This window comes from Urocitellus parryii, chromosome 10, assembly GCF_045843805.1.
Source record: "Urocitellus parryii isolate mUroPar1 chromosome 10, mUroPar1.hap1, whole genome shotgun sequence".
NCBI lineage: Eukaryota > Metazoa > Chordata > Mammalia > Rodentia > Sciuridae > Urocitellus > Urocitellus parryii.
Genome location: NC_135540.1, coordinates 67,983,438 through 68,003,297, shown reverse-complemented (window position 1 = coordinate 68,003,297; position 19,860 = coordinate 67,983,438). Strand labels below are relative to the sequence as shown.

At 56.7% G+C, this 19,860-nt stretch overlaps 1 pseudogene; it reads left to right on the top strand.

Moving 5' to 3' along the window:
• The window catches only part of LOC144257153 (cilium assembly protein DZIP1-like), a 39,004-nt pseudogene extending 19,370 nt beyond the window's left edge, over positions 1-19,634 (top strand).
• The last annotated feature ends 226 nt before the right edge of the window (positions 19,635-19,860 follow it).

Genomic DNA, 19,860 nt, shown 5'->3' with positions numbered 1-19,860 from the left:
TTATGATTATCTTATGTGATTCTGTGCTGAATTTCTGGTTTACTAAAATATGTATTTTGGAGTTTTTTGAAAGTAACTTCTTACTATAAATATACCCATCTGAGGTTTTTAAACAAAAATAAAAAATTCTCTTAATGTACCAAATATTAATATAAAAAAACAACTAATGTATAAGTATCTGAAAGCCAAGTATTTCAGTTGTAAGAACAGTTTATTGTATGGATACAGGCATGAAAGTAAATATGATCTCTTTTTCAATACAGTGATTTTATTAGAAGGTAGTGACTTTTGTTCCAGTGGTGATCTTTCTTTACTAAGCTTTTATTGATGGAGATGGATAGTTTAATTTTCAAGTAGACGTAGAAGGGTGTTATGATGGTATGCTTTAGTGGTTAACATTAAAAGTAAAATTCTTTACCTTTAAATAAAGAGTTCAGGAAAATACCATTTTAACCCATTGTTACTTTTTAGAATTATTTAGAAGTTTTATGAATTTGTTTTGGGTCTTTAAACTGAAACTTAAAAATATCCACCACTTTTAAAGCATTCACAATGCTATTTTCTAAAAGTATTTTAAAACAATATAGATGAACCCTTTACTTGCTATTGCTTTCATGAAATATCTCAAGCTGCATTTGACAGCAACTTCAATTTTTGAACCTTTGTGACAAATGCTAATCTCCTCTGAGGACTGCTATTAATAGGAAGCTATTCTGTACTTTTCTGCTGCAGAAGGAAGAAAGATATTCATTTTACCAGGGCATGTTGTAAATATATGAGATTTTGTTCATCCTGGCATGGAAATAAAAATAGGGGAAGGAGAGCAACTGGAATCAAAAGCAGCTAGAAGAGCATGCACGTTTCTGCCACAGTTTATATTTGTTCTTATATTTTGCTTTCTTCTAACTGGAAAACAGAGGGATTGGCATTTTTAAAATAGGATTTTCCCATAATGGTATTCTTGTGTTGTGTCACCATAGCTTGCAAAGGAGGAAAGCAGGCTGCTGAATTTATTCACTGGTTTCTATTAGCTGTGGCCTAAGGATATGCTGAGGTTTATATCCCATTTGTAATGTCCCAGCTCAAAAGAAGAATGTTCAGAGGATGACAAGTATATTTTGAGTAGGTATGTTGTTTCTTTTTCATATCAAACCCATCTTTTTATTTCCTGCCAATATTGGTCAGAAATCAGGTTAATAGATGCAAAATATACTATAGTGCTACAGTATCCCTGTTAAGGTAGAACGATAGCTTGCAGGCTTTAAAAAAGAATAGCCTTCACTATTTTTATTAACTAAAGGTGCATTGTGTGGTATGCAAAATGCAGTCACACACACACACACACACACACACACACACTGCAGTCAGTGCTTTTCTAATGAAGTGGTACTATTATTGAGTTGGAAGGATAGAATCATTATATTGCTTTAGAGAATATGATGGAGGATTTAAAGGAGGTACCTTGCAGTCCAATTGATAGATTGGAGGCAAAGGTTTAAGGGCACTGGCAGAATTCTTTGCTTGTTCTCTGTGCCACCCATTGCTGTGTCAGTCCATTGTTGAATGGAAGTCCTAGTTGGTAGACTGTTACAGAAATGCTGTTTACTATTATTATTGTACCTTAGTGACAACATGCCAATGATATGGAAAAATGAGCTCTCCTGCATATGAAAGTTCCCAGTTCCTGTGCTTAAAAATCTAGGTCAACTCCACTTTATCCAGTATACATGTCACTGAGAGAAAATAGGATATCAAGGTAGGATTGAATTCATGAACGTATCTTGTGACAAAATGGGGAAGCCCCTAAATAGCAATGTCCCCAATCCTACAATATTAGAAAATCCTCATGCTTGCTTACATTTAAAGAAATTGGCATGCCCACATTTTACATTGTTTTGTTTTCCTTGTGTTTATTTTATGTTCACTTAAAGTGCTTAATGCTTATCTAATTACTGATGTGAAAGCACAAAGATATAGCTAAGAGATTGCATTAGGAAACTTTAATGTTTAACATGGGATTTTTAAAAATCTACTTATCTAAAACCTAATTTCTTTTGTGTAATGGCTTAAAATCTGATGATTGATGGTGGTGGTGGGTTATATATGGAATTGTCTTCTATGGTATTTTTGATGAATTTGAAACATTCAGAATTAACATATTGGTCAGAAAATGAGTCTTTCAATCAAGACTTTTATGCTGTAGTTGTATAATAATATTAATAAGTTTGATGTTGCATGTTTTCACTTCTGTCATTTGAGTTCTGAAGTTAAGTTCAAATTCTTGCAAATTATACTTTGAGCATTATCTGATGGAATGAGTTGCTAATAGATGATACAGTACGTAATTCCTTAGCATCACCTGGATGAATCAATTTTTCATTTATTATGAACATTTTTCCTACAGAGAGGATGTGTGCCTAATCATTTCTGAATGATTCACAGCTAAACAGAAATATGGGAAACTGGAACCAAAATTTTGGTCTTCAGTAGATCAGAGACCTGTCTCATTAACATATTTTTCATAGATATGTTGCTGAAGTTTATAAATAGATGCAATTAAAAGCTACCATTTTTTGAAGCATCATAAATTTTGTCTTTCTTTTATATAAGTATAGTTGCAGTTTATTTTTTGAGGGGGGTTAAATGAGCCTTTATTGGAATGTTGTAGCAGTTGTGTTTGGAGAAGGTTGCCCTACAGAATAAGGATTTTAAATTAAAGTTCCTGAATGCATCAGTAGGAAAATGAGCTGGAGAGGAACTGGGGAATGGTGGTGCCCAGTCTTCTTGTAGGTACATAGATGTGCATGTACATGGGATACCCTCACTTGGGCAGGAGTGGCCCAGCATGTGGTACACGCAGAACGGCTTCCACCTTTTCTCACAAAACCAATTTTTAAGGAGAAGGGCAAGAAATAAAAAGAAAATAAAACTAAAAGCAGACCTCATTCTTAAAAAACATAAACAAAAACAAAACATTTATGTAGGTTCTAAAGGGGAATAGTGAGAGAAAAGAAGTCTGAAAGCAGACCCTGACAGCAACCGCCAGCTTTAAGGAAAGGTTCTAATTAATCCCAAGTGGAAATCCTTAAGTCTGAGGGAAAGCAGCTCGCCACACAGCTGAATAGCACCTTCCAGCTTGGACACACCTGTGCTCACTCACTGACAGGTGCACATGCCAGGGTCTGCCATTATCCATTCAGCGGGTGTAATAAATGAGCCGGGTGTAGCCTGCCATATACCACCCGGCCCAGGTAACGGCTGAAAGGAGAAAATTAAATTTTGCTTTTGTTGAAACATTATGATTTATGTATTTGTAATATAGGCTGTGGTGGGCAATTGGGGGAAGAAAAAGATTGCTGAATATCCTTCAGAGTTACTGATGGCCCCGCCGGCCACTCAGAGAGCCCAGGGTGGCCCACTCCTCTCGGGGGCAGGAACAATAGCGAAACGCAGCTTCCCATTATCCTGCTCCTCGACAGGAGGCATCGAGGGGCTGGCCAGCCGCAGGTGCCCACCTCCACGAGGCCAGCCAGCTTCAGCACGGGTCCTCCTGAGCGAAAGCAGGGGCAGTGTCTGCGGCTCGGACCCCAGACCTGGCATTCTGGTCCCCGGGTGCCCTATCTGGACCCATAAAAATAATTAAGTTCTGCTGCTGGCCCGGAGACGGGCGTGAGAGCGTGTCCTGTAATCCGTGATCTTGCCGTCCTGGCTCTGAGTGCAGTGACGGAGGCTGATCCTGCGGTGGGAGGTGACAGACATACTCTCCGAGCAGCTCCCTCTCAGCTGGCCAGAGGCGGGCCTGGGGAGCAGACCACCCAGGGACCGGGGGCCTCCCTTGATGGAGAGGGCAGTGGCTGTGGGGCGGTGAGGGGCTATGAGGCGTCTCTGCTGCAGGGAGGCCAGCTTCACCAGGCAGGAACCAGGGCACCAGGAGCACAGGGGCCAGGCCCGGGCTCCACAGGCTGAGCTGAGGGTCCAGCAAAGCCTGCCACCCAGAACCACTGGGACCTTCCCTCACAACACAGAGGCCTGAGGGTCTGAGTCCAAGGATGCCGAGTGGCCACCACGGGGGTGTCCTCCTGGCACACCAATCCCTGCTCCTGCAGAAGGGCCAGGCCCTCCTCCATGGTCACACTGGAGATAGCTTTCCTCTTCCATCTGGGGGAGATGCTCAGCCACGTCACCACTGGGTATCTTCCAGGGACGGTGTCCATTCCTGCTCCCACTGCTCCCAGGACCTAGCATGACCCTGGTGAACTCATTTCACTTCCCTTGCCCCCAGGGCTTGTCTTAGTGCCCAGAAATCCCATGCACTACATCTGCCCACCTCCAAAAGGCCTCTGAGTTCCCAGTAAAGGGTGGATACAACTTGGTCCTCGCTTGGAGTTGCTGGTTCAAACCTTGCCTGAAGCAGGTTTTGTTGCCCACTTGGCTGTTTGAGTAGGGAGCTTCCCTTGCTGCTTTGTGTGTTGGGGTCCTGTCCTTGCTCCAGATGAACCCTAGCAGTGCCCTGTCTTCCCCTATTCCCCCAGAATCTCCCCTCACTGGTGCAGGCCTCACCTCTGCTCCTCAGCTCACTGGCCCCTTGCCCAAAGCCCAGATGCAGCCTGCCCAGCTCCAGCACCACCCCTGCCTCTTGGGTGTGGCTGAATCCCAGGGACATGTCTGCCTGGCCCAATCTGGGGTGGGCTGTGCTGGCCCCTGAGGCCTGGGGTGGGGAGGCGACCCCCAGGTGCCTCCAGGGGGCGAGCGGCTCTCACCCCTGTTCTGTGGAGGAATTTGAGCTGAGAGGCAAGAAGCGGAGGAGCAGCTGTCAGGGGCTGTGGGAGCTGAAATGGGAACCACCTCCCCTGCTGCGTCTCCCTGTCCCCTGTTCCCTGTCCCTGTCCTGGAGGCCTCGCGGAGCCCCTGGGGGCCACTGGGCCTCGGGCCAGCACAGGGAGAGGCTCCTGTCCTGCACTGAGACTGAGTTACCTGGGGCAGGGTTCTCCGTCCCACACGTTCTCTGCTGTGGCCGCCCCTCCTTGCCACGGTTCCTGGGGCGCTGGGCGTCTGGCTGGCGGCCCTGCTGGGCTGTACCTGGCCAGGCATCAGTGCACACGCAGGGGATGTGGGGAGCACCCCTTTATCAGGAGCGGCCATCCCTGCAGGGCCACACCTGGGTCTGCGCCCTGGAGAGGGCCAAGGGCTCCTGTTGGGAGCCACCGCCTCGGGACACTGGACTTGGGAGGTGCAGCTGGAGCCTCCATACCCAGGGCAATGACCGTGGACTGGGCTTCCCTGGACCCAACTCAAAGGGACCTGTGTTCCCTGGGAGCAGGACCCTGCCAGCCTCTGGTACTTGTCCTTGGAACTTCCAGAGGGACCAAGGGAGCCAGGATGCCTCTTCCCCACAGAGGCCCCCAGCCTCTGGACAGCCAGCACTGGCTCTCCGCTGGCCACCCCATACCCGCCTCAGCTGGCCTGGCCTGCTGGGGTCCTCATCCCAGGGAGACTCCTACCTTAAAGTACAGCCCTAAAGGCCACTGCCCACTGAGGCTGAGCACCCCCACCTAGAACCAGCCCTCCACCCTCCCCTGTGTGTGAGGGAGGCTGGGCCCAGGAGAGCGAGCGTTCCCACTGCCTGCGGAGTAAGCGCCTGAGTCCTGGGACAGCCCCTGGCCCTGAGAGTCACCCCCAGCCTCCTCCTGGAACCTCAGCGCCTCCATCTTGTCAGCCTGTTATCTCTGTGTCTCCTCTGGGCAGATGAAACAGGACGGCAGAAACCACAGGCTGCGCCACCACCTGAGTGGCACCCAAAGCTTAGAGGCCCAGGCTCTGTCGCTGCCCAGCTCTGAGCGCCTCCCCACACCTCCGCCCTCGCTCAGGACGGGTCTGCTCAGTCACCTCAGCAACACCCCACCCCGGGCAGGGAGGTCAGAGCAAGGTCACACGGTTGGTTTCTCCTGAGCTGTCCTTGCAGGTACCCTGATCTGTGTGTCAGCCCTGGAGGCCCCTTTTGACTTATGGACTCTCAATGCCCCGTCTGCAAGCGGTCCCCTGTGTGCTGGGCTTGGGCTTCAGCATGGATCTGGAGGAGCACAGCACGGGGAGTCCCAGGAGAGGGCCACGGAGCCGGGGGGTGACTGTCGGTCCCTCCCTGCCAGCAGCTACATCACTACCTGGTTCCAGCTGCTGTGAGCACTGCATGTTGCACTGTCCTCCCCAGCCCTGGCCACCACAGCCAGAGCAAGCCTTGCTGCAGGAAACAGTCCCTGCAGGCCCGGGGCACCCTTAGCTTGAAATTCTGGAACTGCTCTTGGGAGTCTTTCTTCCACCTCTTGTGACCAGGATCTTGCTCAGTTGGCTGCACCACCAGCTCAATGTCTCCACAGGACAGTGCACATGGGCTGTGAGAGGCCCACCTCCTGTCTCAGGGCCTTTGCACAGTTGCTCTTCCTGCACTCTGCTGCCTGGACCCCTCATCCATGCCTGCTCTGTGGAAGGGGCCTCCCAGGCCCCTCCATGCCGCTCCCATCCCAGCTGCAGTGTCAGACCTGCTGGTTCTGTATTTTGGGGGCAAACACTTGTCACCATTGTTCTAGGTCTCCAACCAATGTCCCCAGGGCTTGGAGAGCAAGTATCAAGACCACGCAGAAATCTCATCCACATGGCAGGTGGGCACGGACTCCTGTGTCCCCGTGAAGGCCCTCTGCTAGCCAAGAGCCAACAGGCCAGCCCGGCTGTGCCTGACCACTGGCTGCTGTGTTCTGGTGAGGCTACCCATGTCCCCGTCTGTGTGAGAGCCTGCAGGGAGCTGGCATGTCCCCTGGAGTCATTAAGGGGCCCCACAGTATGACCAGCCCCATAGGTGGACCGTGCTCTAGGACCAGGTGGGGGGCACTGGGTTCTTGTCCATGGCCCAGGGCAGGGGGCCCCATAGGAGACCCAGTGTGCCTTCCTCCAGAACCCAGTGAAGCCCCTCCCTGGGTCTATCTGTCCATTGCTGCTGGCGCGGCCTGTGGTTTCTGCGGTCCTGTTTCATCTGCCCAGAGGAGACACATAAATAACAGACGTGATAAGATGGAGGCATTGAGGTTCCAGGCGGAGGCTGGGGGACGCGTTCTCAGCTGCAGGGGGCTCGGGGTGGGGGCGGCGGACATGTCTGGGAGGCTGACGAAGGGAGCCCAGGAGCAGACAGATGGAGCTCTGAGGTGCTGAGATTGGCAGGGAGCACAGTCGCCGCCATCACTGGGCTCCTCCTGCGTTTCAAGGTCACCGCAGAGGAGAGGCTCTGGAGCCAGGATGACCACAGGGACTCCCCCAGGGTCTCAGAGCAGCTGCAGGTGGGGACAGGGAGCTGTAGTGACCCAGGGGGCAGCCACTGGCCCAGGACAGGAGGGTGGGGACCCAGGGCGTGCTCAGGGGAACGCCACAGCCAGTCCTCATGACTGAGGTCCCACGGGTGACGCTTGTGAAGGAGCTGCTAGGAGCCAGGGAGAGCCGTGCTCAGTCCAGGCTCAGACACCATGCCCGGTCAGGCAGCTGGCACCAAGCGTGGGACAGGGCAGGGGTGGCCTTGTCCTGTGGGACAGGAGTCGCTGAGGAGGAGTCCCATGTCCCCAGCCCGTTTTCCTGCAGGGTGCACCTGTGTGTGGCGTCACAGCCGCTGTCACCACCCGCCTCCTCCCCCAGCACTCAGCCAGGGACTGCTGTGGCTCAGACAGAGCCCCCTCCCCAGCTGGTCTGGCCCAGCTGACCCAGCTGGCCACAGCCTTCTCCTCCTGCCCAGGGGGCAAGTGCCTGGTGGCTGACCAGCCGTGTCCAGCCGACAGGGGGCAGTGCTAAGCGCCTGGCCCAAGGAAGGGTCTCCCCAGGCGTGCCTCTTCCTCACCCCCACGTGCCTTGGGAGGAGGCCCTGAGAAGACCCAGCTGGCTGGGGTGCTCCATGCACCGGGCTCTGCGGGCAGCTCTGGGCCTCTCCTCTGAGGGCCAGCCACAGCCAGCATGGCTATGCTGCCCGCAGCCCTCCCCAGGGCCACTGTCACAGCATGCTGGGGCCGGGACTCAGGGCTCCTCCATCTCCCGGGCCCCACTTCCCCAGCTGGCAGAGGGGACCTGGGGCCACACAGGGCACATGAACATTTTCATGTCCTGCCATCTTGCCATTATAGGATGTGGGCCGTGGACCTGGGTGCCCCAGGGCGCCAAGCCTGGCCTGGAAGGGGCAGTGAGTGTGCCCCCAGCCCCAAGCACAGCTCACACAGTTCTGCTCTGGGCCACCCAGGCTGGTGTCCAGGGTGTGCTGGGACACTCTGTGGGGGATGGGGCTCAGGCAATCATTCCCAGAGGCTCAGCAGCCTGACACACAGGGACCAAGCACCACCACAGGCACGCACTATCCCTCTTCTACACTCCTTGAAGGCAGGGTCAGCACCTGCTACTCATGCCTTTCCCTGAAGTGGAGGAGGGGGGCGTGTGATGGACACCAGAGAAGATGGGTGGTGGTGGGGGGAAGGATGGGTGGGTGGGTAGATGGATGAATGAATGGGTGGGTGGGTGGATAGATGGAAGGGTGGGTGGGTGGATGGTGGGTGGGTAGAAGATAGATGGAAGGGTGGGTGGGTGGATGGATGAGTGGGTGGGTAGGTGGATAGATGGAAGGGTGGGTGGGTGGATGGTGGGTGGGTAGAAGACAGATGGAAGGGGGGGTGAGTGGATGGATGAGTGGGTGGGTAGGTGGATGAATGAGTGGGTTGGGTGGGTGGATGGATGGATGGATAGAAGAGTGGGTAGGTGGATGAATAAGTGGGTTTATGGTTGGGTGGACCAGTGAATAGGTGGATGGTTGAGTGGGTGGGTGGAAGGATGGATGGATGATGGATGAGTGGGTGAGTGGATGAGTGGGTGGGTGGGTAGGTAGATGGATGAGTGGGTGGGTGGGTAGGTAGATGGATGAGTGGGCGGGTGGATGGTGGATGGATGGGTAGATGAGTGGATGGATAGATGGATGGTTGGTTGGTTGACAGGTGGGTGGATGGATGAGTGGGTGGGTGGATGAGTGGATGGATGGATGGATGGGTGGATAGTGACTGGGTGGATAGAACAGGTGGAGGAGTATGGCTGGGTGGGTGGACTGCTGGCCAGTGGGTGGATATGTTCATGAACTTGAGCAGCTGGATGTGGCTGAACCCAAACACAATGTCTTTGAGCTGTCTGTCACTTGTAGCTTTTCAGAGGTGCTTAGCTCGGCCAAGCAACCCTATTCATTTCTTCCTCATGCTCTTTGGCTTTCAGAGAAAGCCCCCTCCATTCTTTCCTTAAATTGCCCAGTGTCCTTGCATTCTCTTCATTCTCAGCTGAGGACCCACTTTTTCAATCAGTGAGAACAACAATGACCTACAAGAGGACATCTCCTTGTCACATTGCCAGCTCTATCTCCAACTGCACAGCTACTCCCGCCCAGACATGGGTGGACTCTGTGCATTTCTGGAAAGGGCCAGCACCACCTGTGGCCACCAGAATCCAGGCTTCTCAGATCCATAGGTCAATTGGTTGATGGAAAATCGATTCACGTGTAAGTTGGTGGAAGCAGTAGATACAGAGACGGATGGAGATTTGGTGGATAGATAGACAGGCCCATGATAGAGCTGATGGACTAGTGATGGGTGGATGGACCAGATCTGTGCTTGGATAGAAGAGTGGGTAAGAGAGGAATGGAAGAGTGAGCACTTGGCAGAGAAGGAGAGGGAGGACGCTGAGCCAATGGGCACGGAGATGGACGCACCGCACGGAGCACCCCTCCTGGAGCCGCTCATTCCTGCTCGCCAGGCCTATGGCTTGGGCCCACCATGTGTCATGCCCATGCCAGCCTTCTGAATACCCCTTCTGACTACCCCTCTCTCTGGCAGCTTGGACCAGGTGGAGCCCCCAAGAGGGTGTTCAGGTCACTACTCCTCATGTGCTTCAGGCCGAGGCTGAGTGCATGCTGGGGAAAGAGGCCCAAGTATTTGTGTGCACCTGTGCACAGCCCCGCACGTCTGTCTGTGCAGACAAGTGTCCAGCTGTGTGGGTCTGAGTGCACATCCATGCACATGCGCTCACACATCTGGACACATGCGCATGGCACGTGTGCATGCGTGTCTGCATCGTCGTCTCCCCCGCCCCCAACAGCCTCACTGCTCCTTCCGCACAGCCCCAGAGCTTTGCACAAGGGAGGGACACTGTGTGACAGTCAAAAGTCAGTGTCTTGACAGTGGCCACAAGGCACAGCACAACTGGCCACCAGAGTGATGTGGCCCTCTGGTGGTCCTGGCCTCTGGATGTATTTTCTTCTTCCCCTCTTGATTGTTTTGGAGAGACTGGGCCGGAACCCTCTCAGCTGGTCAGGGAACCAAGCCCCGACACAGGGTGGACAGCACCAGAGCTTCTCCAGGGCTGCCCAGGGCCTGGGCCACCTCCCACCTGCCTTTCTGGAGCCAGGGGCCCGCTGTAAGAGGGAGGCCTGAGGAAGGCAGCAGAGTGGCAGGGTGCTCCCACCCAGGCCTTGGGACACATCTCGGATGGTGGCTCGCGCCTTCCCACGACCAGCCTCCTGGTGGGTGTGGCCACAGGTGGGTACAGGGAGGGGCCCAGTAGGCTCTGGGATAGATGGTGGCTCCCCCAGGAGGACAGTGAGGGTGGGGACAGCCAGACTTACCCATGGTGGCCTTGGAGTGAGGGCCCCCACCGCAGGCGCACTCTATCTGCTTTCGGCTCTGTGGGGTCTGCACCCCAGCGGTCTGCCCCTTGGCTTCCCTGGGGAAGTCCCTGAGGACCCAGGTGGTCTGGGGGGAGAACTGCAGCCCCCGTCGACAGGGAGCATCGCTTGGCTGCTCTTACAGTGAAAGGTCCCCCAGGAACAGAGACCATCACCCAGGAGAGGTGGGGACAACCCCTCTGAGCCCCAAGAGCTAGGTTTTGGCACTGATCTGACAGCCATTCCTGTGAGGGTCAAGGGTGATCCCATGGCAGCCAGCAATTATGTGGCCTCAGAGTGGCTCATTTGGGGCTGGGCTGTCACCACACAGCGGTGGGACGACGGGCACTGTGACACTCCCAGTCCCAGCACCTGTGCCGCCGCGGCCGTCCAGGCCACTGTGCTTCCCAGCTCCAGAGGCACCTGCCTCAGGGACCCCAGCTCTGCCCTCGCCTAGGACTGGCCAGAACCTGAGGCCCCCAAGGGGCGGGGGGGGGGCTCCCTCCTCAAACAGCACCACACTCCCACTCTTGGGGTGCAGCTGAGCCCTGCGAGAGCCGTGGGGGGCGCGGAGGGGGGTCTGCCCCAGCACCTCACCTGAGCCAGTCCTGGTGAGCCTGAGCTCTGGGGCCTGCAGACACTTAGCCTGCCCCCCCCCACCCTCCCGTCTCCCTGCAGGTCCAGCCCTGTGTGGGCAGGGACTGTCAGGGAGCGCTCTCTGGAGCTGCCACCCTCCTGCCACCCTCCAGCCACTCTGGGGTGACAGCCCTGGCTGTTAGGTGCCAGGGCCAGAGGATAGCTGTGAGTTTCCAGGGTGAGCTGGGATCCCGAGCAGGGGACGTCAAGCCCAGCACCTTCAGCAGGGGCAGGAACAGCTCTGGAGGGGCGCGTGGGGGACAGGCACTGGGGAAGCAACAGAGGGGCTGTGGCTGTGGGGACTTTGACCCTGCAGGCCCTGAGCAGGAGCCAGGGGGGCTCTCAGGGGGCCTGAGTGCATGGCTGTCCCACCCAGGAAGATGGGTGCACGTCACTGGCATCTCCAGCTATCACAGCAAGTAGGAACAGATGTGTGGTGGATGTGCCGTGTGAGGGCAGGAGAGGGGACCCTGGCCCCATGCCTGGGCTGGCCCTGCCTCTCAGAGCAGCTGGCTGCTCTGTGCAGGGTCTCCTGACACCCTCTGGAACTCCCTCCCCACTGCCTGCTCGGACGGTTCCTCAGGACAGTGACTAACCCCTGCAGGCCTTGGCCACCCTCACGAGGACTCCTGCACTTGTCATGAGTTAGTCAATGCCTGTCAGCTCCAGGGGCAGTGTAGTCTGGGGTCTCCCAGCACAGGTCGATCCCTGGGAGGGAGGGAGGGAGGGAGGGAGGGAGGGCAGAGCTCCACCCATCCCCCCACCTGGGAGGGGGTGCTCCAGACATAAGGGACTCCTCCTCTCACCCACATGGAGAGCCCACTGCTCAAACTAAGCCAAAGACTTTCTCCAGGACACGACTCGTCAGTGCCTTTGGTGGTGGGCATTGGGACCCTCTGCTCTGGCCCTCTGGGAAGCTTTCAGACCACCCCCCAACACCTGCCCCCAACCAAGGGCTTGTGTGTGAGAGGGCTGGACGGGGCAGCTGTGCGTCCCAGTCTGTTGGGCCCCGAGGGTCATGGGCCCAGTCCTCTAGGCCTGGAGTCCAAAGCCCAACCTGGGAACAGGCCACGCTGGGCAGCCTTGGGTAGGAGGGCCATGTGTTCGGGGGCCATAGAGGAACACTGATTCATGTCCAGATCCCTCACGCCCCAAGGAGGGCTCCCAGGTGTGGCCGTCCAGCAGGGCTGGGCTGTCCAGCAGGGCTGGGCCCTGGGCTTCATGTGCTGGGTCCTGTCCTTGGAGGGGAGTTACTCTTGAGGGACCGTGAGCTGTAGGATAGGGTCTCCCTGGTGCCTTGGGCAAAGCCACAAAGCCAGATCTTTGAAGTGTCCTTGGGGCCTGGACCCTCCATGGCGAATGAGTGTCGGGGACGATGGAAGCAGGGGGCCTGGCCAAGCAGGAGGTGGCAGGGACCCCGGGCTGGTGAAGAGCTTCAGGGCCTTGAGTACCACAGGAGCTGGCAGGTGGCTGGGTCCCCAGCCCCATGAAGGCCAGGGGACGAGGGCCCCACCACCTCTGACCCCTCCGACCTTCCCGACAGGGCTGGGGCAGTGCCTGGCGCCACCTCCTGGGCTTCAACCCCCAGTGCCCTCTCCTGTGAACCGGCCTGGGGAGCAGGGCCACTGGGCACCCCAGCTCAGCCCAGGCGCAGCTCCAGCAGGCACAGTGGTTCCAGAGGCGTCCCTGCCCCCTGGGAGCCAGCGCTGGGACAGCGGCGGGCGGCCTCTGCGAGCAGCAGCGAAGGCTATTTAAATGCTCCATTGGAGAGGGATCAAAGTTTATGCAAGGTCACCGAGGGGGTGATAATTATAATCACAGGTTTGGGCTCCACAATGACAGCCATTTGTTATTTCCACTCGGGCAGCTCCCGCAGCAGTGCTGGTGACAGGCGTGGGGTGATTTAGTGGCCCGAGCCGTGCCCCTCCATCCCACAGCAGCCCTGCAGCCCCCACTGCTGGGACCGCAGAGGGGCTCCACCCCCACGGGACTGGGCCTGGCGTATTATGGGATGGGCGAGGGAGTGGTTGGTGATGCCTGAGAGAGAACAGGGAGGGGGTGCCTGGGTCCCCACTGGAAGAGGAGTAGCTGCATGTCCCGTCTACAGGCTGGGTAGGAGCTGCTGCCCCGTGCCTCGGTTTCTCCATCTGTGGAGGGGACGCTCCCAGAGGCTCCTCACTGGCCAGGGAGGGGCTCTGTTCACGCCAGTGTCTGCGGCTGCAGCTCTGGTGTCCAGGTTTCCCTGGAGCTAGGTCCACTCCTGGTGGAAGTTGGTCCTGGGTCCAGCCCAGCCCTTCGTGGGTGTCCCTCAGCTCCCCCTCTAACGGGGGCCATGGCTCCAAGGGCTTCAGGAGGGAGAGCCAGGACCCCACCCCTTCCTGTGCTCTCAGGTGGCTCCCTGCAGTGGGGTCCCCAAATCCCAGGCCACCTGTGCCAGTCATGAGTCTCGCAGGACGGAGACCTGTGCAGACATGCCAGGGCCTTCCCGGACGCTTGCTGGCCAGGGCCAACCCACTCCTCTGGACTGATGAGGACCTCATCGGGAGGTCAGGCTGGGGGGCAGGCCGTGTCCTCCACTAACTGTGGCCCAGGCTGAATGAGAAGGTTGTCTTTGCCCTTGTAGACCCTGGCAAGGACCCACAGCCTTGGCCAGCACAGCGAGGCCAGGGACCAGGGAAGGGGTGCCCAGCCTGCCGGCCGCCTCCCGCCTGTTGCCGGCCTGTGGTCCATGCAGTTTTGTTTGTTTTTGCAATCAGAGGTGAGAGCGCTTTAATACATATTAAATGGTGATAAATGGGGGTCCGGGCGGCCAGCCTGATGCGGCATTTGTCTTTGAGGGAGCGGAGATTGATAACTCACGGGCGGCAAAAAACATGGAGGCAGAGCCCAAGTGGAAGCCTACCGTCCTGGAGCATTTCTGTCTGGGCCGTACCTGGGACTGCAGACCCAGCGTCTGGGTGCCACGGTAGCCAGCGAACCCTCCCTGTCCTGCCCTGAGGCTGACCACCTGTGGGCCCAGGTGGGTCTGCAACAGCAGCTGTGGCCCTCGTGCAGGAGCCAGGTGCTCCCAGTGCCCAGCTTGAGTCCCATAGCCCATCCACTGGGACCTCCCCTGCCCACCTGACTCTCCCCCAGTGGCCAACAACAGGCCTGTCTGCTCCCAAGTGGTCCCTCTAAGGCTCACCAACTCCCCAACAGGAGCAGAGGGACACCTGTCAATCCTCCTCTGAGGTGTCCCTCTAAGGGACCTGGAGTCCCAGGGTGACCACAGTCCCCAGACCAGCCAGGGGCTTCCCACCATGCTCTTCCTCCATCTGACCAGAGGACAGACCCTTCACCCTCCAGCCCCTCCCAGAAGCCCCCCTGGAGGCCCTGGTGGCAGTGGACACCCCTCAGGGCTCCAGCTATCCCGGTGGCCAGGCCCAAGGAGCTCTGCAGGAGGTGTTGGGCTCCCAGGGCCAGTTCTGGACTACCTCTAGCACCCAGCCCTGGCCACCTGGGAGTGGCTCAGCCCCCCGTCAGACTGAGTGGGACTGCCGGTCAAGAGCACCCAGCCAAACCAGACTGCCCAGTTGTGCCCACTCCCAATGTGAGCCAATCAGGACCCACTTTGGTGCAGATGGGTGGGCAAGAACATCCTCAGGTGAGAGGAGAGGGGGCCTCTGAAGGGTCTGTCTTGACCTCTACCCAGCCGCTGCCCTCTGTCTCAGAAGGGACCCCCACCCCAAGGGCGAGGAGGGGGTAGTGGCCAGGCTACACTGTGGGAACTGTGGAGAGGACCAGACCTACGCAGGGCACCACGGCCTGAAGTCTAGCTCAAACCGGAGCTCTAGACCTGCCTGGGTGGACTCTGGGTGGGCACTGGATGGGTGCTAGGGGACACAGGATGGATACTGGGGGACACTGGAGTGGTCAATGGGGACACTAGAGGACACTGGGTGGGCACTGGGGTGGACACTGGGTGGGCACTGAGGGGCAGTAGGACCAAAGCCGCCTGCCTGCCTCTGCCTGGCACCCCACACCCCAAGGATCAAAACAGGCTGCAGTGAGGACTTCCCTGTTCCTAAGACGTGGTTCCAGAGGGGACAGACTTTCCCATGTGACACAAACACAGACAACCTAGGAGACTGACAAATGTGACTACATAAACTCTGGCATTTCAAATGACAAGACTCTCCCCCAAACAGACAAAAGGTGGCAGAGAGAGATGAAAGGCTAAAATTGGTTTAAAAAGAAAACTCATAAAGAAAAAGATCCAAAGCTCCCGTGAAGAAGGAAGGAAAAGCCCGATAGAGCCAGGCCAGTCTGCGGCTGGGAGGCCCAGGCAGCCCTGCTCCTCCTCCTGGCAGGGGCGGGTGCGCCAGGCTGCCAGCCTCTGTCCTGGCCCGCCTTTGGCAACCTCGCGTCTACCTCCCAGGAGTGTGGCCGACTGGCGACTGGGTGGCTCTGCTGCACACTCCTGCCCGCCTGCGGCAGGCCTGGACCCTGGAGCCCACGCTCGCCTTCTTGGGCCTTTCCTGGGGACTCCCGCTGGACTTCCTTCTGAACTTGGGTCTAGCCCTGAACCTCCTGGGCTTTCCCCTTGGGGGTGTGACGCCAGCCTAGCAGTGCCTTCGCTGTCCCCGGGCTGAGCTCTGTCCTGAGCATCTGGCGGTCCTGTTCCTGCCTCTGGGTGTGGGTTCTGCCGCTCCTCTTGCCCCAGCGCAGGCTGCTGCCTCCAGGGATGTGGGTGGCTCTCCCGTGGAGTCATTCCTCTGCTTCTCCCCACTGATGCCCAGTTGGCAGAATAGAGCCCAGGCACTGCCCAGGCCGCCTGCTCTGCGCTTCTCCCTGTGGCCTGCAGGCGGCGCCTTCTCACTGCACCCCCACACCTCTGGTGTCTTCCTGTCCTCTGGACCTGCCCCCTTGTGACCTCACCTAACCCGGGTCACCCCTGGAGGTCCTTTTCCAGCTGCCTCATGATGGGGGTGGGGCACATGTACCTGAAGGGGACGCAGCTCATTTCTGGGTGTCCAGCAGTCCTCATCCTGGGCCTGGGCTGCAGCTGCTTCGCCCAAGTCTCTGGAGAGGCCTGTTGTGCAGGGCAGAGGCAGACTCATCGGAGGACCTCTGCCCACCCAGCTCTGCCCACTGTGGGCACTCCCAGGCCGGCTGGTGGTGTGGGGCTGGTGGACGGGCATGGGCACAGGCCCGGGCACGGGCCCAGCCTGGTGAAATGTGCTATATAAATGGAAATCTCCAGGCCCTTGCTCACTCACTCAGCGAGCTCCCGCGCAGGGCTGTCAGTCCAATTTTTCACACTTTGTGTCTCTGTTCGCTGTCTGGGGCAACCTGCTTCCCTGGGCCTGGTGGGTTGGCAGCTGGAGAAGCCAGCTTTGCACATGGACAGGACCGCCTGGCAGGCCCATCCATGCACGAGGCTAGCTGCCCTACCTGCCTCACCTGGGAAGGGGAGGGGACCAGAGGAGTCCAGCCTCCTGGTGCTAGGCGCCAAGCAGAGCAGGGTGGTCTTCTCTGGGCAGGTGAGGGGTGCCCTGCTTAGAATCCTCCTTTCCCTCTCCACATCTCGGGGAGCACTGGGCCTCAGGACTCAGCCCTCCCTTGCTTGGGACTGAGGCAGAAGCCCCCTGGGAGCACCCTGGTGGCTCTCAGCAGGACTCCTGCTCCAGGGCAGCAGCCTTGCCTCCCTTGCTCAGCAGCAGGACAATGGCTGGCCTCACTGATGAGTTGAGGCTGCAGAGGAGGGGACAGCAGGTAGGTGTGGCCATGCTAGGAGTCTGGGCCCCTGCCACAGTCCCACACACCAGGACCTGAGCTCCCTGGCCTGCAGGCCAGTCCCTCTCCAGTCTCCACTAGCTTCTGCCCATCCTCCTGAGGTGCTTACTGCCTACACCTGCTGGGCTGGGCTCCAGGAGGGAAGCCCTGACTTCACACAGGACCTCGCACATGCTGGGCAGGTGCGCACTGCTGAGCACACCTCTCGCTCCCTGAGCAGGCATTTCTACCAGAGTCACCAGAGCCCAAGAAAGATGCCGGACGCTACTTGTCTTAGAAAGATGAAAACTAAGCCACAATTAGGCACCACTGCACACCCATTTGAATGGCTGAAACTTACATGGACCATAACCCAGCCATTTCACTTACCCAGAGGAAAGGAACACATGTGTCCATCAAATGTCCAGCTTTACCAAGCTCAGTGCAGCTTTATCTGCCACAGTCCAACCTGGAAACCCCAGAAAGCCCCTCAGCAGGTGAAGGGGTAACAAGGTGGAATACTGCTCAGCCCTGAGAACAAACTATGGCCACATGTCACATAGGTGCTGTCCAAGTGCTGGCCAGAGAGGAAGAAGCACATACAATATGGGGGACCGGGGGACTGAGGCTGTAGGCTGGTGGGGTGGACTCCAGGATGTCCATGATCAGACATCTGCATGCAGTGGTACTTGGGCAGGGTTGGGGGGACAGGGCCAGGGAGGGGACAGAACAGGGAAGGAGGGAGGTGGGGAGGGTGGCCTGCAAGCTTGGCTGTGGCCCTGCGAGCTCCACATCAGTGAGGCCTGCCGGCCGGGATCCTCCCTCCAGGACAGAGGTGTGTCCCTACTGGGAATGTCTGCAGGACACAGCCCAGTTCTGGGGCAATAACACACCACCATAGGTCTCATCCATCTTTGAGCCTGAATTACAGGTATTGGCTCCGGGTCACTTGCTTTCTCCAAAGGCTACAAAAACCTAATTGCTTTGGAAGGAAAATATGCCCTAAATAAAGCAGTTAATTGCAAGCAGGATGTTCCTCTAGTGGGCAGCCGTACGGCTTCGAGGTGACCACATGTGTGAAACCATCAGTGGAGCCATGCCCAGCCAAGAGGACCAGGCAGGTGCTGCAGGAAGGGGCGCCAGGTCAGCGGGGTCAGCTGGCATGGACCATAGCCACCGAAGTGCTCAGGTGATGGTAAGGTCAAGTCTCACCAGAGGACCCGCTGGCCTGACGGCTAATTGGAAGAACAAAGTCAATACGTGTGGCTGTGGAGGGACACAATCTTCATTTGATCTCTCTCCTGGGCAGAGTAATTAAGTGTTTTCAATTAATGGCCCTGGTTAAAGGGGACATGTGTTAGTCACTTTCAGGTGATGTCAGGCTGCGGGGCCAATGGGAGATGGAAATCCTGTCCTTCCAGACTCCCCTCCAGCAAGAGTGGACTTGGCCATGCACCAGACAGTGGCCCCGGGGCAGGCCTTTGGCTCACTGGCTGCCTGCTTCTTCATGCCACCCAGGTGTTCTCCATGTAGATTGCCCCAAACCTCAGGGCGTCCCACAAGCCTGCAGAACGGGTCAGTCCACCTGGAGCCTAAGAGGGCCTGTGCTTGCAGCCGGGGGTCCACCCTGGGGTCTGGTCCTCCTGGGCAGCTCTAGGAGCCCCTGGGTAGGAAGTGCTCCTCTCACCCACATAACGCCCACTCAGGGCAGCGAGGTCCACCCATGAGAGCTGGGACTTCTGAGAAGGCTGTCACTCCCTGCCCTGGCACTGGGCTATGGCTGAGGGTTAGATACCTTTGCTCGGATCAGGCCTGGGCTGCCCTGGACTGACCTGGTCCTGAGAGGAGCTGGGAGCTGGGCACAGGCTGCTGGTTAAGCTAGGCGAGGCGCCACCTGCTGGCCGGTTCATGCCGTAGCTCAGTGGCCCTGGAGAGCAGATCTGAGAAGCCAGCTGGGGGCCCTGGCCTGCTGCATACAGCCTACCTGGATGATCTACTCCCCAGCTTCTCATGGTGGCAACATCACCCTCAGCATCTCTAAACACATCATTTTGAACCCGAAGTCACAACCTCCAGTCTAACTCCTACACCAGGCTGCCCATGGGCACTTCTGCTAACTCAGAGACTTCTGTTAAGGTCTGTAATTGTTAAGGTCTGTAAATAAGTCAAAAATAACACCTGGTATTTTGCCAGGGAAATGTTAAGAGTTCGTAAACAAGTCTGGATGGTGCCTGGCAAAATGTCAGAGGGAGTGGTTTGAAAAGTAACAAAAGCGAGCCATTAAGTTTGGAGATGCCTTATTGGTTGATTGATGTATCTAGTTTATGCTAATTAAGATAAGCTGTGCAAAATGTATAAATAGCTCTGTTGCCCTACAATAAACGGCTCCCAATCCTGCTGTATCAACGAACACAACTTATTCGTCAGCCCCCCGGTTATTCTGCTGCAGCTGGACTGCGGCAACTTCAAGGCCACCTTAGAGGAGACCAGAACATGGAGAAGGGTTGGAGAAATGGGCGCTGCTTGAGCCACATCTCAGGGAAGCAGCCCACCAGAGCTCCAAGTGAAGCTATGGGAAGCTTACGCCTGCCCCACCTCACCTTCCTGCTTCTCTTTGGTGGTCCGAGCTGGATGGGAGTTGATGGTGATGATGTGAGGTCATGGTGGTGGTGATGTTGGTCATGGAATGATGTGGGTGCTGATGGTGATGATGCTGATGGTGGTGGTCATGGTGAGGATGGTGGTGGTGGTGG